The sequence below is a fragment of the Echinops telfairi genome, unplaced genomic scaffold, assembly GCF_000313985.2.
Source record: "Echinops telfairi isolate 266 unplaced genomic scaffold, ASM31398v2 ScPeMD7_18;HRSCAF=68, whole genome shotgun sequence".
Classification (NCBI taxonomy): Eukaryota; Metazoa; Chordata; class Mammalia; order Afrosoricida; family Tenrecidae; genus Echinops; species Echinops telfairi.
Window position 1 is genome coordinate 59,149,275 of NW_022103915.1, and position 26,262 is coordinate 59,175,536.

At 39.0% G+C, this 26,262-nt stretch overlaps 2 pseudogenes; both read right to left on the reverse strand.

Annotated features, from left to right (window-relative positions):
• Positions 1 to 6,892: 6,892 nt before the first annotated feature.
• Positions 6,893 to 7,452, reverse strand: LOC101638340 (annotated as a pseudogene).
• A 14,552-nt stretch (positions 7,453 to 22,004) lies between these two features.
• LOC115868678 lies at positions 22,005 to 23,363 on the reverse strand (annotated as a pseudogene).
• Between the last annotated feature and the right edge of the window lie 2,899 nt (positions 23,364 to 26,262).

Consider the following 26,262-nt stretch of genomic DNA (forward strand, 5'->3'; position numbering starts at 1 on the left):
CAAATGCACGTTTTGACTTATGGGGGCTTAGTGTAATGGATGAAAATCAGTGAAGGGCTATTGCAAACCAAGAAAATTCAACTCTGATTTCACATACATGGATGGAATTGGCCTGCATTAAAATGTTCAACCAAACTCACTGTGACTGCATATATTCTGATTCATGGATCACTTTGGCCTGGTTAGCAAGCCGAAATTCATTACCTCTGCCTTTATTAGTATGTTTTTTTAAATTTCCTCCTAGTTTTGTGAGTATAGAATGTTTTATGGTATAGAATGAAAGATAATGCTTTATACTTTTGATTGTGTATTTTACAGATGAAGGAGTCCTGGTTGAGTGTACAGCTGCTAGATGTAGCAGCTAATCAGATGCAGTTAGAACTTAGCAGCTTCTCTGAAAGAGAAAGATGAGGCCGTAAGATTTCTGCAAAGATTTACAGCTGTTAAACTCTATCGAACAGAGCTGCTTTGCCCAATAGGGTCTCCATGAGCCAAAATCGATTCCACAGCAATGGGTTTTGGTTTTTGTGGAGTTTTGGTTTCTGTTTTTTAATATTTAAAGGTAATGCTGTTAATGATATAGCTAACTTTATTTAGACCTACTTTAAAACCATATATCCAGGATATTGTATAGCAACGTTCCTCTCTACGATAAATATGGACCTTCCAAAAGATCTAAGGTTTTGATTAAAATTATTTTCTCCAGAGAATCACATACTTCACCGAAAAAAGAATAAATGTTACAATTAATTGAAGTATTATCCTTCCCCAATTACTTTTGTAAAGTGGGATATGTTGCGGTTTTTAAATGGCAACTACATTGTCAACATTCACAGATTTTATAATGAGAGATTATTGAAATAGAAGGCATATTAAAGATGATTAGATATAAAAGAACATTGCATATGCATTTGTTATAGGTGAATAGAAACCATTAAAGTGTAGGTTTCCACTCTCTTTACAGCACAGAATAAATTCTAAAATAAAAGCCAAGTCAGTGTTTTAGTAATTTATTATATATGTATATATCCAAAATCTCAAGGAAAAATTGCATTAAAATGTAATGGATTTTTCTGCAGTTTTGAAGTCCCCTCATGTGTGTGTGTGAACATAGTCCACAAAGATTATCTTCAGTTGCCTTTTTGCACAGAAACCATGCAGTACTAATTACTGTATATGCCACTTTACAAACTGTCTTTGACATGTTTTCATCTCTTCAGTTAAGATATAATACTTTTGAAATCAGATGTGCTAGATATGCTAAGGTACTACAAAGGTTTGTGGGAAAATGGAATTAAAGGATCATTTTTGTGCACTTAGCCATACCCAATGTGTTCAGGGGAGTTATGCTTCTGGTAGTTCTGAGCTATATCCTGATTTAATTGTTCATGATTGTGGTGAATTTGACTTGATCACTTATCATTTGAAATTGACACCAGCTTTAAAAGCAATGGCATTTTTCATTAAATCTGTCCAGACAAAATTATTTAAATTATTCGTCTATTTTTCTAATGGTAATTCTATCTGAACTATTTAATAATATATTTAATTCCTACTATTCTTAATTTATATAATAACATCTCAATGTATCATTCTTTTATTTCATGCATGTGAAATAAAAATTATTTCACAAATATATTCGATTAATATGGCAAATGTATCTTCAGAGATTAAATTTTAATGACAGATTAAAGTAGCAGTTGCTACTACCATCTAAATTTATTTTTTTACTGTATTCTTTTATATTGTTGTAATCATACATTTTCTAAACTGTTTCCACATTTTATAACAACAAGGGAATAATTTTCTTTCCCTGACTCCATGTGTACTTCCAAATTCTGTCCTTACATTTTTATATATTTTTGAAAAGGGGAAGGGCCACTTTTCACTTATCCTCTTTCTATTTGATAATGTTACCGCACAAATTGGGTCCCTGTCTGCTACCAAAGTGAAACAACACTCAGAGACTAACTTTTGAAAAGAGAAAGTTTCTTTGCTTCAGGAATAGAGTAAGGGAGAAGAGATGTAGTGTCTTCAACTACCTCTCTCAACTGAGGAAAAAAGGATTTTTTTTGTACATTAGGAAAATAAAAGGGAGAGGCGTGAGAAAGCAATGTCAATAAGTTTGTACCTTCCTCGCAAGGCATCAAGTAACAAATACCGTGGGAGAAGCTGGGGAAGGAACGTCAACAGCTTTGTATCTCCATCATAGGGCGTGGGCCAGCAAACATTGCATGCTCTTCTCTGTGGCTCACCCTCCTCCCGTGGTTGGTGGTAGTCGTGTTACAAATAAACACAACACAATGGACCAACTTAGACGGTCCTTTTTCAAGACTTAACGGAATAAAGTTTAGTCTAGTTGTTTTTCAGCAAGCATTTCTAGTTTCTGGCTTACGATCACAAACTATGTATTTACCTTAATTCTTAGTAGTTTAGAAATTAAAACAAATCGTACTGAAATCAAAAACCTCTACGTAACTTAAATTCCTTCTTTACGTACCTTATGTAAATTTTGTTAACGTTTGGTCTTTGATTGCATCAGTTCATAAAGGGAGAGCAGCGATGCCACGTTAATTAAGCACAAATTGAACTCTGGTGGCAAAGTGCACAAGGCTTCATTAGTGCACTAAGGCCTGATGAGACTTCAGTAATATATGATACTTGATTCACGCAGCGAATGCTTTCAAATTCCATGGAAACAATCTGAAGACATTCTCCTATTTCCCCCTAGAAGGATTTTAGGATTAGCTCTTATATTAGGACTGTGCTTCACATTCTATTAATTTTTGAGTGTACACTGTGAGATGAGTCCATTTTTTTAACAAGGATACAAAATTATTAAGCACCATTGTTAAAAGCATATTTTGTTTTCTCCATTGAATTACTTTGGATCCAAAAAGATTGATGTAGTAAATGGACATTTTTTTCCTTATGTTTGTTTCATTTAGTTACTCATTATGTGTTACAGACACCACACTATCTTAATGACCAAGGATGTACAATTGATCGTGAAACTGATTCTAATAAGTCCTCCAAAGCTGTCCCTTCACAAAATTATATTTCTTTTATTCCATATGAACTTGGCAAAGAGCTACTCGTTAAAAGAGGGCTTACTGATGCACAAGGTGAAGCTGAGTGCCTGTGGGTTGAGGCTCACAGCAGAATGGCATGGAGTGGCAGCCTGAGAGAACCTTGTCATGCTCAATTAGGTCCTGCACATTTCTCAATTGCATTGCAATCTGTGAATTTTCTTAATAAACTCATCAACCATGAGAGAAAATATCCCAGCTTTCTAGAATACTGATTGGTATTGTATTAAGCTATAATCAATTTGATGAGAGTTAAAATATTAATAAAAAGATGTTCTCTAACTCATTAGCATTATAAATCTGTCCGTTTCTTTATTCTTCTTCTATTTCTATTAATATCTGAGGTACTAGTAAGCTTCTGAGGGGTTTTCAGGGAAAAGGCCTCAAACACCTGGTATTAAATTTACCATTAAGTATTTTATGTTTTTGAATGCTACTTTGAAGATTTTTTTCCAGTTGATTGTTGATAGTATATAGAAGTTCAATTGTATTTACCAATATTGATTTTGTTGCCTGAAGTGTTAAATTTACTTGCTATTTCATGAAATGAAATTCTTTAGTTTTTTCAATTGTTCATTAATATTAAAACTTTACATTACTTTTTATTGATTGATGTGTATTCTATATCATGGAAAAATTTAATTTAATAGCTATATTTGTAAATTTAAATTTTTTCTATATATGTAATGTGTATGTAGAAAAGACAATTTCGGGATTTGTTTCTATTCCACATGTCTTTTATTCTTTTTTATGATTTTCCTTGTATAGTTACATTATACAATAAAGTAAAAGAAATTAGAGAAAAAATAACTTTCAGTACTTCTGATTCCAATAAGAAAGTATATGTCCTTATATTTGGTGTAGTATTAACTAAATATTTTTAATCATCTCATATCATTAAGATATTTCTATTTCTAGTTTTCTAAGAGATTTCTCTATAAGCATTTATTGAATTGTTTCATATATTTAATCAATTGAAAAGAACATAGACCTTTCTATTAATGTAGTGATTACACTACATAGTTTATTTGTGTTTTTGTAAATTAAATGAAACTTACATTCTTTACACGAACCACTTCTAGCAATGGATTTTCCCCCTCTTGACTAACTTTGTCTGAGTATGATAACAGAGATATATTTGCAAAAATCGAAGTTTAAAGTATAGCTTTCACCTCTATTTTCTGAACCAGTATATAATACTCTGTGTTACACAGGGTTCTCTAGAGAAACAAAACCAGAATACTAATAATTTTATATATATTTATACAAATAGATTATATAACATAAGAAATTAACAGTTAATTAAATTATAAAGCAGTATAAATGACTCAGTGAAACTCATTCCTCTGAGACAGCTGTGAGACCTGGCAGTCCTTCAAGTCTTGAGGGCTGCCGGGTAGTCCTCTGTAGAGCAATTCAGGCCATCAGGGCACAGGCAGCAAACAGCAAGGCAGGTCCCCAACAGCCAGCCAGATGACAGGGTCCGACAGTGCCCACCTCCAGAGATGTAAATTCCAATGGTGTGGCGAAGCAGGTCTTGAAGGAACCTCAAATTACAGTGACACATCCACGGGTTAGGTGTCGCACAGGTAGTGTAGCTTGCAAATTGAGGCACAGAACAAGCAAGGCAGCCACACACTGGTCCGATGATCAAAGAGCAAGAGACATGAAAGGCGAGGCTCACCGAGCCACTTTATCTCTCTGCCCTTGTGTTTATCGTCTAGGTTGGCACAATAAACTAACTCCCTCATACTCTTACTATCACTTGCTTAGGAACCTTGGTGGCACCATGGTTACACAGTGGGCTGCTAACTAACTGCATGACAGGCAGTTCAAAACCCTAGCTGTTCCACGGCAGAAAGACTAGGCTTTCTACTCCCACAAAGAGTTAAAGTCTTGAAAACACACAAGGGGCTGTCCTACCTGTCCTGTTGTTACGTTAAGAGCTGGAGTTGTCCTTATGGCAGTCAGTTTATGTCTTCCTTGAATGTTAGGTAGAATTCACTGGTGAAATAAAATTGATCTAGCGTTATCTTCTTGAGAAGTATATATATACTTATGCTAATATATAATACATGTATATGCTAATATATATACACTTATACACATATATACTTATGCCAATATATAATACATATATATGCTAATATTTCAATGTATTTAATAGACAATGCAATACAGATTTTAAATTTATCGTTATATCAATTTTAGTAGGTTTATCTTTTAAATAATTGTTCAAATTCATCCACATTGTTAAATGTATTGATACAAATTGTTTTTATGTCTAATCTTCTCTTTGTATCTATATAGGCTCTGTTTTGACATCCGCTGCTTCATTCTTTATATACATAATTGACGTCTTCCCTTTCCCGAAGAGAAGCCCTGGTGGAGCTGTGGTTGTGCGTTGGGCTGTGATGTTAGTAGTTTGAATCCACAGCCGCTGCCTGGGAGAAAAACAGAGCTTTGCACTCCAGCAACGTACGGGGCCGTTCTACCCATCCTATGGGGTCACTGTGGGGCAGCAGCTCCTGGATGTCAGTGTGTGTTTGAGTTTTTAAGATTGTCAATTTTACCGCATAAGTACTCAACATAATCGGGTTTCCAAGTGAAATGTCGAGAAGATTTTGCATTGGAGCTCAGACATAACATGGGAATCCGACCCCGCACACATGATCTTTGTAAACGAAAGCAGTTGGTGTTTCGGTCACTCAGCGTTTGTTGGCATTGTTAGGGTGGTTTAAACCAGGGGTCCTCAAACTTTTTAAACAGGGCGTCAGTTCACTGGCCCTCAGACCTGTTGGAGGGCTGGAGTATAGTTAAAAAAAAAAAACTATGAACAAATTCCTATGCACACTGCACATAGCTTTTCTTTTTTTAAAAAAAGAGAGGTGAAGGGAACAAAGAGTTTGTTCAGACCCCCATCCAGAGAGGTGCTCCCTCACAAAGCAGCACCAAACCCAACGCCAGGGGTGCATTCGGACTCCCTGCGACCCCACATAAGGTTCTAAGAAGCTCCTTATGGGAAGACCGCCGCATTCGGACTCCCTGCGACCCCACATAAGGTTCTAAGAAGCTCCTTATGGGAAGACCGCCGCATCTTTCTCCCGCTCTCAGTGGTAGACCTGCATCACTTAGATTTGTGGAAACAGAGGGGGAAATCTCACAGGCCGAGTTTTTCATTCAAAATGAGAACGCCAACAAGGCCAGGCTGCTTGCACCCACCCGACTGGTGCCTTCTCTCCTTGCAGGGGTGGGGTGGGGGGTGGGAGCCAGGATTTTCTGGAGACATGGGTCAGAACCTAAGAAACAACAAAAACCTCCCATGGAGGCATGCTTCTGAAATGTGGCGGGACCTGGCACTGAGCTGGCCTCACTGACAACCATCTTTGTTGCTGTTGCCACAGGGGGTGCCAAGTCAGAGCCTGTCCATGTGGGAGGCATAGCGCCCCCAGGTGCACTGGCGCGCCCATGGGTTTGAGAAAGTGGTGCGGGCAGTGTGCAGAGCAGACCCCCCTCACTGCCCTGGCTCCAGCCACTGTCGGGCGGGTTGGCATGTCAGAAAGGGGAGAGGTGAGTGGAGCAGCGGGGTGGGCTCGACATGGGTCGGTATCAGTCATGCCCCTGCTCTGGGCCCAGGCTGCGCTGTGATTCTGGAGCCCTGGCCCATCCATTTGTCCTGTGTGGGGCAGCACATCAGAGCTGGGTGCAGGCTGAGCGGGGGAAGAGGTCGCGCTTCATCTGACTGTGCCAGGCCTCTGTCCTCCCTCCCCACCCTCTCGGGCAGCCCCTCTCTAGGGAGAGGGTCAGAGGGGCCAGGGAGTGTGCAGCTCCTTCTCCAGGCCCTGGACGAACTGGTCATTGAGGAAGAGCAGCTGACCATGGGGCAGGAAGTGGGTGAGGATGGCCTCGATGTGATCCGCCCATAGCAGAAGGTTGGTGCCAGGGGCCAGCAGGCGGAGGTGGTCAGAGAGGAGGCATGCCAGCAGCCGAAGGGTACTCTCAGCCAGAAGCAGGTTCTCATGGGCATCCAGGACCAGCCACACCACGGTCCGGGGCTCATGGAAAGGGTCCCCTGCTGCCGGGCAGAAGGCCCCATGTGGGGCATCATGCAGGGACGTTCGTTCATCTGAGGATGACGGAAGCTGCAGGTCCACCGATGAACGGCCAGATGCTTGCTGCTGCAGCTGGCACATAAGACGGCCTGTCTGGCGGAGGAGTCTGTCCCTCTCGGACCTGTTTGGCCTTGGGTCATCAGGTGACTTCTCGGCACCAAAGACACAGAGTAGAGCACTCCGCAAAAGCCCGTGTCCTCCATATTTGGGGCCTGCAGGGTGTGGATGAGGTAAGTATGGACCATGGATCCCACACAAGGGCCTTCCCCCATGAGACAGTGGACTTCCAGGAACAGGCGGTTCCCCTTGGCAGCAGAGTGAGCAATGGCAGCTGCGCAGCCCTCAGCGCCTGCGCACGCTGGTTTGGGCACGCGCACAGAGCCTGGGTGCACACAGTGGGTGGGGCGGTCCAGTCTGGATGGTGGCGGGTGGTTGCATGGACCTTATTTCCCACGGCTGACCATAGGCCGTGGGCAACATTTGCCACAGAATCACAGACCCGAGCCCGTGGGGTGGGGGCCGCGCTGGTCACTTGCAGAAAGGGTACGCTGACGGCCTGCTCGAAGTCGTCGCCCGCTGGCTCCCGGCGGCCACGAGGGGGCGCAGCGGCCCGACGGCAATCCCGCGCAGGCGCTTTGCGGAACTTTCCACCCAGTGGCGGTGTCGTCATCAGCCAGCTAGGTTCGGATTGGCGGAGATGCCTCCGAGCCTTGTGGGCCTGCGTGGACACTGGGCACGAGGAGCCCGAGCAGCTGTGCAGGGTGTGGGCTGAGTTTTCCAGCTAGCCAATTCGTAGGCGGGTCCTTGCTCTTTGTCCCTAGGCTCCAGTGAAGGTCTGGAGAGTCAGTAGCACACGTCTTATTTTGAAGTAAAAAACAAAACGGGGCAAAACACCAGCGGATAAATGTCCTCAGCAGGCCGCATGTGGCCCCGGGGCCAGGGTTTGAGGACCCCTGGTTTAAACCATTTGCTGTGTCCCAAGCGTTTTGCTGTCATTTTCTTTTTTTTTCTTTTTTCATTTTCTTAGTTTTTGTGGCTTTTCGTACTTTTAGATTTAAAAAACAGGTCCTAAGAAAGAGTTTGTTGAAAAGAATCTTCATAATAAGGAACAGGTTAACCGTGTTGTCGATATTGTTGATGATAACTTAGTAAACCCTTTTAGAAAACTGACGGAAACGCCGACAGCTGACCACGTTAGACAGGTTTTATTCATTTGTTTATTTATTTTGTTTATTTATTTTAAGAGAAAGCCAGCCAGGTCCTAGTGAAAAAGGCAAAGAAGGGAAAAAATTCCTGAGAAGCAGCTACCAGTTGATTTCATGGAAGGAGATTCCCCTTCCAAACAATGACTCTCTCTCCATCCCTCCTCTCCACGTCCGTGTCCACAGATCCAGATCCTCATCAGTCTCAAGGTATGGGCCATACTGTAGTTGTTAAGAACATTTTTAATGTTGTGTTTCTTATTTAAATGATATTATTTAATTCTGAATTTATTTACTTTGAAATTTCTGTGTAATGTTTTGTATAAAAAGGGAAGGTTAGGGTAAAAACTTGGTGAACGAGAATGGATGAATCCATTTTCAGTCATTTTTTTATGGGAAAAATTGATTCAAACTGGACTGCATTGCATCTCGACACTCTTCCAGAACGGGTTAGCATTGGGGCCTGGGGTTCTTTTGAAACACTCAGCTTTTTTATTTTCACTAGCGCTTCTCCCCATTCAATTTTCGTTTTATTTTTCTTACAAAGTATAGAAGTTTAAGTCAGGAACATTACACATTTTCAGTTTTCAAAAACAGTTTCACAATGACATGCATTGGCTATTTTAGTCATATTCCATACATTTTTATAAGTATGTTTTTACTATTTTTTATTTCTAAATATTTTCTAATTTCCCTTGTAATTTTTCCCCCCTCTTTGATCTAAGAGTCCAACTGCTCCACAGGAGAAATTTGAGGCTCTGTACTGTGGTAAAGATTTTATACTCTTAGAAACACAGAGTAGTTATACTCTATCTTATAGGGTCTCTATGAGTCAGAAATGAATTGATTGCAGTAAAATATTTGATTTAAGTCGCTGGCTTTTTCCATGAGATCCATTAACATTGATATTTTGACTAAATTACCAGACGCCCTTGTCTCATAATTCCAACACTTCTGATTATATTTCTCTTTTAATAGTTCATAGTTTCCTTCTTCATGAATTATCTTAAGTCTTATGTGATTTTGCAAAAAAATGAGACTGAAATAAATAACCTGAAATTTTTTGTCTAGAAAATAACATATCTATTCCTTTAAATCACTCTGATCTGTAATTAAACTTGGTATAGGATTTATTTATTTTTTTTAAGCAGAGTTATTTCATCACAAACTTCAAGACCTCTGGGGGCTATATCAGAACCTTCTCATTAACAGATGGGAGGTCTGAGGGCCAGCATCAGTTTTCTCTCTTTTTCTTTCATCAGACTTCTGACAGACCCATGAACACATCCTTTGGGTAGTTTTATACTCATCTCTGTTGTGCCTCCCTCAGCCACAGGTGGTATCTGTTTCTTGCTCATGGTAAGGACCAGAATGCCTGAAAACAATTATCTAATTCTCCTTCATGGTCCTAAGACTTCAAGACATTATGTGCACCTGTGTTTGGAAGTCCCTCATAGCTCTTCCCCAAGAATAGACAAATGCTGTCTCCTACTCAGTGTTAGGCACGGAAGGAATACAAGCTTATTTTCAATTCTTCTAGCCCTACTCTCACGTTTTGCCAGACCACTTACATCCTCAAACACTGAGTACTTGATATTCTTGGAGATTTTTCAGTTATGCTGCCCTTCCCTCACACTTCTGCAGTCTCCACACACATCCAACCCGTGAGTAAAATCTCTCTCAGCTCTCCTGGGCTGTCCATGATCCTTTTTTAAAAAAATGCTCAGTGGAATTTAAGGGAAATAATTGGCAGATTGTAGCAAATTCTCTTTGTCTCTCCCAATAATTTGGAACTGGCATTTTATCAACATCTTAAACGCCTATTGAAGTATAATTAAACTTTTCTTCGTAGTAGCAGTGTGGTATATTCTTCCTCTGCTAACTGTTTTACCAGGGTCAAGAGCAGCTGTACATCTCCCCTTCACACACACGCAAAAAAAAACCGAGGGAGCTTGTCTACTAATAGTGGGCCTTGCTAGTCCACTTATTAATAGCCTTCTCCATCTTTGCTGTAATAAGAGCTTCCTTGTAGTCAGCTGTAACACCTTTTGTGGGGTAGTTTGCAAATTAGCCACCATCATTCCTTCCATTCACGTAAACAATCATTTTGAAATGTTGCTTCTTCCAAGAAGAGGTGGAATTTTTTTCTCCTCCCCTTCAACCTGGGCTTGGCAGGGAAATTCTGTGGCAGATTGTATTTTTCAAAAATATCCAAAGCTATATTTCTTCCTTGTGCTCTTTTGGAACCCTACACTCCGATCAAAATGCTCAGTCTATTGTCTTTCCCTGAAATGGGTGAGGCTTTATGGATCACAGTGAATGGAACGGGGCAGAAGTGATGTTACATGAATTTGACCTTACGATTGTAACTCCCCACCCCCACCCCCCTACACTATGGGATGAACAACAGAAAATGGGTGAAGGGAGACAGCGGTCGGTGTAAGATATGAAAACAATAATAATTTATCATTTACCAAGGGGTCATGAGGGTGGTAAGGGGGGAGGGAGAGAAAAAAGAGGAGCTGATACCAAGGAGCCAAATATAAAGTAAATGTTTAGAAAATGATCAGGGCAACATATGTACAGACATGCTTGAAACAATTGATGTGTGGAATGTTATAAGAGCTGTAAGAGCTCCCAGTAAAATGGTTTTTTTAATCTCCACTTCTAAGGTAGGCTAAACACTTTATTGATAATAATTTATTAGGTTGTATTGCATGCTCATCTAAAGTTTCTTATTGTTAATGGGAGTGAAATGTTCTTACATCTCTGTCCTACGTGGAAGCAGTTCTCATCTTTTTGTTGTTTTTAAGTAAACTAGTGCTTTAGATTAGTCCTAATCTTTGAACAATGATTAATGAGAATCATGTTTTGAATTTTACAAACATTTCCAATTAGCTTATCTTATGTCTAGAAGTTTACTGCTATTAATTTCTTTAAATATATGGAAATGTCTACCATTGCAATTACTTACATAGATATATAATTTCAAGGTCCTGCGTTTACTAAATCTCAAATTATTAATCCAATTACAGTATCTAAAATTAAAATATGACAAATTGCTAATAGAATATTTTGGCTTTCCACCAAGAGTGTAGAGAGGTTTCGTACATGTAAAACTAGAACAATATTTTAATGGAACAAAGAGAAGATTATGAATTCTGAAGTGCAAATACAAAAGTACAGGTGAGATGAAGGTAATTATGGGAACATAAAAAGCCATGTCGAGTCCAAAGATTTATAGCTTAAGCCTAATCCTCTGGATAATAAAATTCTACAGCAATTCTTAGAAATAATAGAGTCCATTTCTTACTTCATGTAAAGCAATGTTTAAGCTTAATAGATGCAGAACAGTGTGCTTGACATAACTGGGAGTAAAAATTCATCCATATTTTGAGATACAATCATCTTGAATACAGTTTGAATGTGTCAAAATGATATGGTCAAAAATGCTAATAAATCATTTTATTATCAAAAAAGATATGATTTTATAACTTCTAAAATGAAAGAAAGAAATTCAAAGTATTAATTAATTTCAAAAGAAAATTACACTTCAGTAGTTTTTTTCTAGTTTTAAAAAATAAGAATAGTTATCTAATAATCTATGAAATGAAAAACAAATTAACAATCAGCAGCAGGTCATTCAGATACATAAAGAAGCAAAGTATTTTCTTGTTTACATTTGAGCACAGATATATAATATGTGGTGACTAAAACCACTTTGGGTAATAACAATGTCTTATGAAATTCAAATTAAATACAAAAGGAGTAAGTATAATTATCATATGGATAAAAGAGAAGGAAATAAACCTTATTAAGTATTAACTATGCTCCTGAAGCTCTGATTTACACCAGGTAAGTGTTGGGATGCTAATTTTAAGGCCAGAGGTTTAAACCCAGAAGTTGGCCTTCAGAAGAGAGCTGAGGCTGTCTGACTCCGTGAAGATTTATAGCCCTAGAAACCCCAGCGAGAATTTCACTCTGCCCTGCAGGGTCACTATGAGTCAGAAGCCATTTGCTAGCTGCGGTCGGTACTATATATGCCTGACACAGTTTCATCACATTCTTATTTACTTATCACTATGTGCATTTTGTAGAATTGATAGCTTAGAGGTCAAACACTAGTGAGCATTGTTTCAAAAGCTAGTGTTTAGACTTATTCCATGATCTGGGGGGAAAAAGAAAGAAAAATCGAGATGAGATCAGAAGGATAAGTAAAAGAAGCCTAACTTCAAAGATAATAAGTTTTCGGTGGAAGCACAGAAAACAGACATCTGAATGGGGAGAGCCATGAAACAATAAAATTCTCCCAGGGACCACTAAGCCAGGTCTTGGCCACAGAAAAAGGAATACAAATATTCTCGTGGCTCTACACACTGGTTGTCTAATACTGTAACAACTTAGGTGGGGATTTAAAATATTTTTGAGTCACCAAGGGCTATGGCTGGAAGCATCGATCAAAGGCAGCATAAAAATGCCTCATAGTTGAGCCTGGGGACTCTTTATAAAACAAAGTTTGGTTAAAGCACATCTAGAGATCAGCAAATAGCTGGAATATCCTCAAGCAATGCTCAAGGCAATGAAAGAGTTGAGTGTGTTACGCAGCTCCAAAATATTCAAGTTTTAGGAAGGCTGACAATTTAAAGACAGAGAAATATATGTTCAGTGAATAAAAACAAAAACATTTTACTTCTCTTAATTGTATACCTCATGCTTCTTTCTTGCCCCCTGTATACTTTTTGGCATTAAGAATAAATTTTACTCATTTAGACTATGTCCTTATTTATGCCATGAAAATGTAACTATTTGATTAAAGTAAGTATGATCTTATAATCTGGGCTCTATCACGTGAAAAAGGGGTATTGTTGACTGGATATGAAATTTTGAATATCAAATTTCAAACAGGTGCATGTGTTGTTGTGTACCATGGAATCCGTACTAACCCATATGAACCCTGAATAACAGATTAAAAAGACCCCACGTATATTTTAGGCTGTAATTACTTATAGTTTTATTGATATATAATTCATATATCATAGAACTCAATAGTTCAATCATATTAAAAAGAGTTGTGTAATCATCCCCACAATCAATTTTACATTTTCCTCTTGTATTTATTGTTATGAGTTCCCCATTTTCTCACACCTTACTCTGCCATAGCCCTAAGAAACCATTGATCTAGTTACTGTCTCTACAGATTTACCTATCCTGGATTTCATGTACAGAAAAAACATTCAAAACAAAACAGAAAAACCAACAACAATGTGATAGGTAGGTTTATTGTGCCAACCTGGCCAAAAGGAACATGTGGGATTAATCAGGTGGCAGTTTGATTGAAGGGCAAAGAGATAAATGGCTAGGCAAGGCCCACCCCTCACTCTCTTGCTCTCTAGTGATCAGACCAGAGTATGGCTGTTTTAGCTAGTTCTCTGCCTCAACTTGTGAGCTACACTACCTGTAGGACATCCAACCCATGGATTGTGTAGCTAGAACTAGAGTTTTGAGACCTGCTTCACCACATTGCTAGTGTGTTCATCACTTGAGCTTGAGGCTGGTGGATCCTGTCATCTTGCTTAGCTTGAGTTCGATATTTCATCAGGGCCTGCTTCACTAAGCTCCTGAGCAGCTGACTGTTGGTGAACCACCCTGCTATTTGCTGCCTGTGGGAGAACTCTGCCTCCATTGCCCAAGGGAATACTTAGCTATCTGCTTCCTTGACCCAGCAGCCCTTGTGAGTTGAAGGACTTCCAGTATATTAACTATTCCACGAAGTAAGTTGAACTGAGCCCTCTCTACTGCTGTGTGAACTAATTTAGCTGTTATGTTCCTTCATATATACATTATATACATATCTCTCCTGGTTTTGTTTCTCTAGAGAACCCTGCCTAACACAAACAATAACAAAATAAAATTGAGGAAAACCTCAATCAACAAGAAAACAATAGACACTAGAACAAATTTAAAATTAATCAAAAGGAGAACAAATGATGAGGTGGTAAATTTTAATCTAGCTGAATCTGCATTAGAATCCAGTGCATTCTGTTTTATAGCAAGGCCATTCACATCCCTGGCCTGTGGTCAGAGGGATTCACTGGAGGCTCAATCCATGGACGAACACTGGAAATGGATTGGGGCTTGGATGTCATCTATAACCTTCTACAAATTAGGTTCTCATAGTTTAAGACCAAACACAGTTCCTCTCCTGGTCTTAGATTTTATTATTTGCAGTCCTTAGATCACACAGGATATTGTGCTTCTTCCATGTGGGCTTCACTGACTCTTCACTTAGATGTTTATTTGTTTTAAGATAAGAGTTTAAGACCCCAGAGGCATGATTTTTTCATATAGATGGGCACCACCCAGTTTTTTCATCGCGCTTTTCTATAGCAGCCATATCTTCAGAGATCTTTTCATCAGGGCAAGTATCAAGTAGGGCTTCTTCCATGAGTTCAAAATCCATTCATGTATCTATGGTTGATTTATACCTGTGATTCATTAGAGACATCATTATTGTTTAATTAGGGAACATTATAAATCATCCCGTGGGGGATATTTTAACTTTATTGATATTATCAATTTATATAGGCTGTACTATTTACTGGAGCAGATCATCAGGTCTTTGTTCTCTGGAAAGTAATTGGTGGTTCATATCACAATCCTTTGTTCTAGCAGCTTGATCACTAAGCTACAAGACTCCTTATGCACATGCATTTAACCAACCCATTGTCACTGGGCAGATTCCCACTCACAGCAGCCCTTTAGGGGTGAGTTGAAGTGACCCATGTTTCCAAGGCTGGAATCTTTATGAAAGCAGATGCCATATCTTTCACTAATAGAGCAGTTTGTGGGTTCAAAGCACCAATCTATGGTTAGCAACAAAATGCTTTACCCTTTACCACTAGGGCTCCCATGTGCATATATATCCACATGCATATATGACATAAGGTATCAAATAAAAAGGAAATGATTCTATGTTTCTGAAATAGCGTTGAAACATTTGTAATGGAATTGTGATGTGCAGAAATTAAATAGTATTTTGTAAGGGATATTTTTGTTTTAAAATCCTGACTATGAAAATCAGCAATATAGATCATTAAAGTTCTTTCCAAGTATGATAATGCTTTAAGTATAGCTCAATGTAATCAAACCTAGCAAGTTATTGGTACAAGTCCTTTTTTTTCCTCAGAAAATAATTTCTCAAGTAGAGAACTTGTGAAAATAAATAATACTAATTACCCAGGTCTGTGGCTGTTTCTGTGAAGCTTTCATTTTTAACTGTAGTGAATAATTTGCCTGCAAGTAAGAGGAAAGCAACCCAGAGGAAGGAAGCATTTATTATTGAACTTAATGAAAACAGAGTTGAACAGTTAGTCTTTGAGAATATGACTCAATCATATAAGAATCTGGACAGTCAGTATTATGTTTAGCTTTGGATGTGATGGGCATGAAACCTAAATTTAAACCATTTCAAGTAGATGTCTGTTTATCTCTTGCAAAGGAACTTGGGTAGATGATTCATGGCTTGGAAGGGCTCCAAATGATTGAATAGCTAGCCTTTGTCTACTTGGTTGCACGATTCTATGTGTCTTCCAGTCTCAATTCACCTCCTGGGCCCAAGGGCTTGCTGTAGTGCTAGCTATATTAGCTGCATTCTAGACAACAATAAGCAGAGAAGGAAACAATTAGAAGTTGCATAGTTTTCTTCAAAATGTCATCACCTTATATCAATTTTGTTTTTAGCCACCTTTGTTGTTACTGTTGTTCAAATCCTGCTCCATGGGGCTGTCCAAGCTTTGATCTTTCAAATGCAGAGCCTCTGGAGCAGTTTGAATTGCCAAACTGGGTTAGTAGTTCATCAGTACACATTTGTACCCCCAAAGAATACCTCACACACACACACAAAAGTGAGTATAGGTTTTATTTCAAGCAGCTGTGAGCACAACTAAAATCCAGATTATGTTATCAAAGATGAGGGTGGAAAATTATTGCTACCACCAAAATATTCCTTCAGTTTTCTTCTTTTCTCTAAGATGTTTCTCTAATTTCCATCATAACTCCTCACAGGTATCAAGTCCATTCTAGCTCATAAAGACCCTACCAGGCAGGGTGGAACTGCTGCTGTGGTCCTCAGAGACTGTAATCTTTACAGAAGTAGAAATCTCAGCGCTCTCCCTGGGAGCGCTGCTGGTTTTGAACTTCTGCCCTTGCAATTAACAACTCAACTTCATAACCCACCACACCACCAATTCACATAATCAGAAGATCCCATTCAATGGCAGAAATCAGGAAAGGCAGATGTAATCCTATAAGTTTATCCCTTTAATAACTAAGAGATAATCCCTTTCTCCTGCTGGACACTTCCAATTACAATTCACTTGCAGAACAAAATCACATACTCACTGCTGGTTGAAGGGACAGTTAAATATTTTTCAAGAAAAATGAGATTCACCTGAATGTCCAAGACCTATGATAATTTAACTAGTTGGACTGAGCACATTGGAGTATAAAAACAACAAGTCAGTATTTTCATTTTAAGCAAGATTGGAGAATAGCTGCTCACTGAAAGGTTGGAAGTTTTTAGTTCCCACAGGAATAGGTCAGAAGGAAAAAGGTAAATCACATTTGAAAAATCAGCTACTGATACCCTCCGGAGTCGTTTCACTCTAAAACACGTGATGCCATCATGCATCAGCATTAGCTCAGCAGCAGCTGGTGCGAGCAAGTGGCGGCACTCTTCATTGCCCTTCGCTGTTTGTAGCTTGCGAGGTTTGCATGTTTCCAGTGGGCCAATGTGATCACCTTCTAGCAAACATGTCTGTCGGGACCATTTTCCCAGTCATGGGCTCACTTTCTGTCTCTGAGAAAATGTTGATAATCTTCACAAAATTTCAAACTTTTTAAAATGCAAATGCAGACTGCATGAACAGTAGTACTATGTAAACCTGGCTTTTGTCTCTTACTGGGGGGAAATCATGTAACTCACTTTACTACAGCATTTGTTTGATTGCAGTGGTCTGTAACTGAACCTTCAGTATCACCGGGCATGCCTGCGCTTAGTTTAACATTATAATGATGTTTTCACTGTGTCTTTAAAATTCAAATATATAATAAATCCTAAACTAAAAGTAGTTAACACACACTTTCAATTTTGAAAAGTGACATTTGAAAATTAAAAGGAAAAGAGATAATTCTTTCTAAGTTTCTAAAAAATCCCTTGCCTTAAAAGAAAAAAAAAGAGTAAATTATAATTTGATTATAGTTGAATTAAAGTGAGAATAGAATATACAAACTATTATCCAAGGGAGTTTAAATAATTCAGAAGAAATTAAATGAGAAATCCACTAAAAAATAAATTAAGATTTTTGTTTAGGAAGCAAGATATGTACAGCCTCTGTGGAAAGTGATCTGGCAATATTTAAAGCAAATGGGAACTGAGCTACCTTATGACCCAGCTATCCCTCTACTGAGCATACACTCAGAAGAGGTAGGAAACAAACCTCGACCATCCATCTGCACTCCAATGTTTATTGTGGCACAATTTACAACTGCAAGGAATTGGAAACAACCTAAATTTCCATAGAGGGACAAGTGGATTACAAAACTCTGGCACATACACACAATGGAGTACTACGCATCACTAAAAAGCACTGATGATCACGTGAAACACATCATTTCATGGGAGGAGTTGGAGGAAATTATGCTAAGCAAAGTTAGCCAATGACAAAAGGAAAAGTACAACATGAGTCCCCTGAGGTAGTTATAATCAGCACAATAGATATAGAAGAAAAGCCACTTATCTCACAATATATGGGTTGAGGTACAGGCAGTTGGGGGTGGGGTGGGGGTGTCAGACCAAACCCAAGGAAGTGCATGGTATTCCAACACAAAGAAGGGGAAAGTGGAAGGGAGAAAAGTTGGGGGGATGATGGCATGGAGGGAGCAGGGCATGAACCCAACCAGAGGGAGAGTATTGATTATGTCTCCACAGAATTGGGAGTGTGCATGCAGACCCCACCACAGTGCACCATATCCTGAGGGCAACGTAACCGCGTGGAGCAACACATGAAAAGATTGGGCTAACATGGCCTGACCCAATCAGAGTCAAAATGACCCCCTCCCTAGAAGTATATGCTATAGAGGACAACACTAAACCTACATGTTGGGGAGAGGGGCTGGCAAGCCATGCTCACGGAAGCAAACCAAGAAGGAAAAAGAGTGAGGGTCTAGACCCCATATTGACACACCAACCCCAGAGGACAGTGTCCCTACATGGAGCTTCTAAGGCACAGAGAGGACTGTAGGGCCAACAGCAGCTCAAGACACGATGTCCCCTCACTGGAGCACACCATGGCAGAAGTCAATACTGGGGACACGCAGTGGGGAGTTAGTCCAGTCTGAATACCCCACAGGGAGGCAAACCAAGAAGGAAATATAACAGACCAGCAACAGGAGCAAAGCCACAAAGCCCCAAGGAGCCCCTAAAATAGAGCTCAGGCTGGAGGGGCAGCTCCCAGATATCCCCCAGGACCAGTGGTGAAATAGTCATTCAGATCTGTGGACAGACCTGGAATCATGTATTGCTTGTGTTTTGTTTTTTTTTGCTAGTTATTATCTTTTATTCTCTCTCTTTATTCAGTCTTTTGTTTTGCCTGTTATTGTTGGTCTGCCTACTTATGTAAGACAGACGTGGGAAACAAGGTCAAGGAGAAAGCAACAGGACGTACAGATCTGGAGGGACTTGGGGGAGAAGAAGATGGGGAAGCGAGTGGCGAGCAAACAATGCCAGAGATGAGAACAACTAAGGAATTAAATCAACAATGAGGAGGATGTAGAGATCCTGGGGGTGTGGGAGCAACTGCAATCTAGGTGGAAGGAATTACTAAGGGGCAGAAGAAGGGAGGGGATGATGGTGGGACAGAAGGAAGGTGAAAGGAAACAGGAAAAATCTAGAAAGTAAAGCTATGGATAGAGGTATACGCATAGATGTCTACATATGAAAATACATCAATTTATAAAAATAGAGGTAGTGGCCTATGTACATATATTTATATGGGAATACACTGAGGTAGTGGATGGACTTAGGGCCTCTGCTCATGCCCTCCCTCAATTCAAGAACAGTTTGCTCTAATAAACTGGCATTGTGTCTCGCAGTCACTGAAGACAAAAATGGGTGCATAAGCAAGTGCATTGAATAAAGTGGATGGTGCCCAACTATCAAAAGACACATAGTATCTGGGGTCTCAAAGGCTTGAAGTTGAGCAGTCATCTAGCAGAGAAGCAACAAACCCACTTGGAAGAAGCATACCAGCCTGTGCTATTATGAGGTGTCCACGGGATCGGGTAACAGACATCAGAAGACCTAAAAAAACAAGCAAGCAATCAAACAAAAGAACATATTGTTGATGGTGTTAGATATAAAAAAATAATAATTTATCAAGAGTTCATGAGGGTGGGCAGGGAGGGGAGTGAGGAAAAACCTGAGGAGCTGTTACCAAGGGCTCCAGTAGAAAGAAAATGTTTTGAAAAGGATGATGGCAACATATGTACAAATGTGCTTGACATAATGGATGTATGGATTGTTAGAAAAGCTGTAAGAGCCCCCAATAAAGTGATTATCACTTTAAAGTGATTTAGTGATGTATATATTACATTTGTAATGCCCTGGAAAGTTACCCATCATATCCAAGTAGATCCAAGTAGATATCAGAGCAAAAACATTAAAATCAGCAAGGGTAACACTGAGGGTAACACTGGTTTGTTTGTTTTTTTCTTAAGACTATAGCAATCATCTTTAAATATTTTGCTCACATAACTCTTAGATGAATCATGAAAAATTATTAATCATTTATATTCTTTCATTTGACATAAAATATGTTTAAAGTATAGCCAAAGTTGTAATTCTTACTCTATTATGTATGCAGATATTCAACAACTACACTTCCTGGGTAAGCTCCACACTGCAAATCTGATTTCCCCAAGCCAAGTGCCTTGAGGCAACTTCCTTTGCCAGCAAGCCCAGAGACACTCAGCTCTCCTGCTTCCTGGCCTGGGAATTTCTGCTATTCTGTCTTATGCTGGTCTCCTGGTTTTCTGGTCTATGTTGCTTCAGCTGCCACTGTTTCTTTAGTGTTATCACCGCCTCTCACCATCTCCTGTATCACAGCTCTAGGTCCTGATTGGGGGAAAATCTCAGCTTAGGACTCTTGAGTCCACTCCTGGTTCTTCTTTCTTAATGATCTTCAGTCTCCTTTCTGCCTTTTAAATGGTGCGTTGTAAGTCTTCCAGGATGGAAAACTGACCAATACCATTAGGTTTTCGAGCACCTTATTCACATGGTCCCACCCACAAGAATATCATGTACCTTATTTGCATCATGACAAGCTCGCCAGTCCCCTGAATGGGCCATAAGCACCTCAATTTGAATAGTCTTTCCCCAATTATAAAGACTACAGCTAGGAGAACCATATTAAGAAAATTCACTACACCGCACTGTTTTTAGTACATAATTGATCTTAGCAGCATACATATAACTTTAAATAAATAATTTTAATATAAAATTAAAATTTATTTATAAAACAAAAATGAGATGAATAAAGCTTTTATTAATTAATGAGTTTATTCATGGATAAAGTTATTTTTCAAATATGACAGCTTAGAATCAATTATTTTCACATTATCTAGTTTATTACTTGAAATATTGAGACTTGCTTATATAAATAAACTGAAAGGAATAAACGGATCTTGTAACAATGTCACCCAATTCTTTGAACTCCTTGAAAATTTCTTGTCAAAATAAGATTATAATCTATGATTGAAATATATTCCTTGTAAATCAGTAGTCAAGTTGATTCGGTCCTCCTTCAGATTTTTTAAATGCAAAGCATAGAAACCAGTAAAAAAATACAACACTGTGTTTTAGCCTAGTTATTACTTTCATTCTATTTGATTGAGGGCGGGGGGAATATCCAAAAATATTTTATCAGGACTTTGCTATTGATGATTAGTTTGTGTATTACTGTTTCTCTAGATGTACCTCATTTAAATTAATATACAGGTAATGCTCAAACAACACAAATTTAAACTGCAGGGACCTCCTTACAGGTTTTTTGTTTTTTTCCCCTGTTCCTATTGTCGGCTGAAGTGCTGTGTCCTCATAGGAATTCATGCAACAGTATTAATCTTCACATGAGGAGTTCATTTCTCCAGTATCTCACCAAAGATGATTTGTGCTGTGTGGCACTTTATTATTTTATTTTTCATGAATAAAAAACTTTCTTTTTATACTTAAAGGCTAATGCAAAACCATTAGCTAATTTTATTTTTTATTTCAAAATCTCAGTTGAAAAGTATAATTATATTTACTTCCTAGATCATCATTAAGTTTTCTAAGACATGACTTGAAAATGTGCAGCATGCGTGTTTAAGTACAATGGATTCAAGACCAAGAATATGTTATATACACCAAGGCTAGATCATAAAGTATCATCATTGTCTTCATCTGCAACAGCAGCAGCAGCAGCAGCATCTTCACATTTTCTTTTTTTGTTTTTTGGAGATGAACTTGTCACTAGAGACTCCAAGTCCATTTCAGTTTTATCTTTCCTTATCTTTCTTTTCAATACATTGGAAGGATCACTAGTGGTGTTTTGTGACGACACCAATTTAGTGGCAATAATATTATTTTGGGACCCAATTAATGATGGCTTAATCAGAACATTCTGAGCTGCTGATGGTTGGAATTAATGTTCTAAAAACAGGACTGTGACGTGGCATTTAGTTGAAGCAGACATGAATTGGTAGGGTTTTTGTGCCTCGTGTGAAGCACTAGGTCTGCTAGTAACTGAACCAAACCTTCACCACAGAACTGTTGTTGTTCCAACAGAAGTAGATGTCCTTTGCTACAAGGACTAAAGTCGATAGTTTGGAGTGGTGAAGCAGTATCTATCAGGTGGCAGTCTAGGACCATATTCAGGCTTGATCATTGAAAAAAGGGGGTTGATTTCTTTGTTTTGCAATATCTACTGTGGTAGATAAATAATCGTTTATCAATTTGAGGATTGAGTGTAAGGGTGGAGTCTAGCTTGTCAATCAGATTATAGCCAATGGGGCCTCTGTGTGGGCTTGGCCTCCTGAGAATCCTGGGGAATCTGGTACTTCCTCCTTGGAGGTGAGAGACTCTCTGCTCACACCCTGGGCGACGTAGCTGCTGACAACACACATGGACCCACCTGATGGAGAGACCCCTGTCAGCGCTGAGATCTTTCCAATGCCACTGGATCCAGGGACTTTCTAGCCATTGGCCTGTGGTCCTCTGCATTTGGTGTCATTGCATGTGTTTTGTGAGTCTGAAGAGGACTTTATGGAATGCTGTCAGACATATGGGCTAGTATTGGACTTGTGGACTTTATCTGGACTGGGCTGGGGCATTTTCTCAATGTTCAATTGCTCTTGTATATAAATCTCTTTCTTATACACATATGTGTGTCTGTGGATTTGTTTCTCTGGTCTACCCAGCCTAACGCATCTACTAAAAAATCTCTTGTGGGAGGAGAGGTAAAAGATTGGGGAGCGTGAACTGGATGGTCAGTTGCGTATTTGCATCAACAGTTGCTTTCTTAGCATGGCTTGAATAAAGTTTTGCATCTGCTAGAATTGTAGTCACATATGGAAGGCAAACTGCAGTATCTACTTTATAACTTTGGAATCCCCAAATCCTTCAGGCATTGTGCCACCATCTGAGCACCTTTCAGCATGCTCTTTGGAGAAGTCATCTTGCCAGGCTCTATGATATTGAGTAATCAGACTGCTCACGCTAAACCACCCACACTAATGTGTTTCAGTCCCGATCTTGACAAAGTTCCTTGTCTCATCTGGGTGGTCCATCCCCTGTTGGGTAGATGAGCAAGATGCTCAACTGCAGCGTGGTCCTCACCATAGTGACTGCAAGCATCACTGTGCATGCCCCCGCACAAGAGGGGGAGCTCTCACAAGGTGTTTTTAGTGGATGTTCTAAAAATTTGAGCTTACTTAAATAACACCAGAAGGAAAAACATTAAAAATCTGTATAAAAGTGGATTTGAGCAGTTTGAACCTGTGGTATTCAAGGATTAATTGTAAATTATACACAGATTTCCTGCTGTGCAAAAGGGTGACCCTTCTAAGCCCCATGTTTTTCAATGGTCAACCACACTAAGAAAGGGTTTGCATTGGTAACTCACTGTGCCCTTCCATATTTATTTTTCATTTTATAGGTTCTTTGTGACCTAGAATGTTAACTAGTATAGAAGAGTGAAGATGCTCCCAGGCTTTCTTGGGTTTTATGACTAAAGGCTATGGCAGGAAGCCTAAGAAAACGCTCACGAAGGAAGGGAGTCTGTAGAGATACCTGTTCTCCAGAATCCTTCCCCTTCAAGGTTGCTTCAGCCTGGCTATGCAGCTAACCAAAGGGTAGTGTTCAGTTCTAAATAGCTTTAGCTACAAAGTTTATGAAAATTTTCCCATGATATAGTCCAATTAACAATAGTAATCCTCATTTTCAAACTAATCATCCAAAACTTTCTTTCAGTCACAAAAGTTCGATTTCATTTTACATATCAATTTTTAAAAATGCATTCGTATGTGTTTTGAGGAAAATTATTAAAAATACTGAGAAACAAATACTGACATAAAGATAGTAAAAGCTGTGTGATTAAGATCAAAATGTTTTATAGCTGACACAATGAATTAATTCATTTTATTGTAAGTTATAACAAATAATATATCAATAGCATATTTTAATGTTATAGGATTCTGAAATTTATGCAGCTAAAATTAAAACTCACTTATGAAGCAAAGAGTATAACAAAATATCTAATATGTCTATGACAGATTTGTATGTTCACCCTTTGCTTTCGAATGATTAAATAAGAATGTAAAATTAACATTTGAAAAAAAAAATGTAGTGTTTCACACATCATGATGAAATTTCACTCTACAAGGGGGCGCCACAAAAGTTCTTAGAATATATCTTTTGACTTCAATTTCCCAAGAACCTTTGGAAGCACTCTCATATCTACTAGCTAGAATGAAATTTATTTATTTGTAAATTGGAGGTAGAAAATACTAAACTTTTTAATATAGTAAAAAATTTTTTACTGTATTTGTAATATAGAGCTTATGACGACTGGCTAAAATCTATTTTTTTAATTACATTATAGTTTAAGCTGTAACTGTAAATCTGAAGCTGGATTATATGAAGGAGGATGTGGCATCAGGATTGGAGGGAGGCTTATTAACAACGTGGGTGGTGTGCAAATGACATAACCTTGCTTGTTGAAAGTGAGGGGGAATTGAAGCACTTGCTAATGAAGATCAAGGAGTTTAGTGTATAGTGTGGATTACAATTCAATGTAAATAAGACCAAAATCCTCATAACTATATCGAAATCTTCAGCTATTTCAATAGGTAACATCATGATACATGGAGAAAAGGTTGAAGTTATCAAGGATTTTGTCTTGCTTGAATCCACAATCTATAATCATGGAAGCAGCAGTCAATAGATCAAAAGACATAGTGCATGAAGCACATCTGTTTCACAAGACCTTTTTAAGAGTCTTGAAGAGCAAGGCTATCACCTTGAGGACTAAGGTGTGTCTGACCCAAGCCATGGTATTCTCCATTGCATTCACGTGAAAGTTGGATGTTGAATAAGGAAGACTGAAGAAGAATCAATGCATTCGATAGGTAGTGCTGGCAAAAAAATATTGAAAGTACTGTGGATTGTTAGAGGTCAAATTGATCTCTCTTGTAAGAAGTAAGGCCAGAGTGCGGTTAAGAGGCAAGGATGGAAAGACTTCATCTTACAAGCTTTGGACATGTTGTCAGGAGAGACCAGTTCCTGGAGAAAGACATTGTTTGATTAAGTGGAAGGGTGGCAAAAAAGAGCAAGGCTCTCAATGAGTTGGATTGGCACTATGTCTAAATTAACGGACTCAGGCACAGGGAAAATAGGATGGCACAGGTCCATGCAGTGTTTCGTTCTGTTTTGCATAGTGTCACTGTGGGTCAGAGGTAACTTGATGGCATTTAACAACAACAACAATATTAAAGTTCTTATCATAAAACACCCCCCCACACACACACTTGGCACATACAAGTTTCACACTGAGAACTTTTTCCTTGAAAACTTTGCTATGCAACATTCTAATTACATGCAGAAGTACCTATATCAGGGCTTCAAACTTGTCCAGTCCATTAAGCCACATCTGATGAAGAGACCACAGAATGGAAAAAGTATGGGTGGAACCCTGCTAGAATCAGAACTTCTCTTTTGAACAAGGGAGAAATGCATGCTTAATGGCAACCAAATCTCTTGATTGGCTGAGTTGAAAGAGAAGGTTCATATTCAAAGATGGTGGCCTACTATGCCACTTTGTGTGCCATTCTCCCCAGCCCTGGCTGTCACCCAGTGTCACACATCAGGCACTTCAAAGGGTTCACTAAGTCTATTTCAAGTCTCCCAATCCAGGGCTTCCTGCTAAAAATTCCCCCGTTCCAATTAATGCTCTGAATCACTTCAATTTTAAAAATATGAGTTTTCCAGTTTCACGTCATTCGTCTGGCATGTCTGCACCAGTTCTAATAGGACTGAAGCTCTGCAATTGCTTCTGTGGGTTGGAGATGTTGAATTTCATTATGAAAAAAAGTGAAACGAAGAGCTGGAAAGAATTACTTTTCTTTAAATAAGTCATGCTAGAGAGGGAGGAAGATGACGTTTTCATCCAATAATTTATTTTGCATTTTCCTCGCACTTACTGAAATCACCCTCATACGTGATATATATCTTGTAGCCAGGGTTGGAAGATGTTATGTAATTAAAAG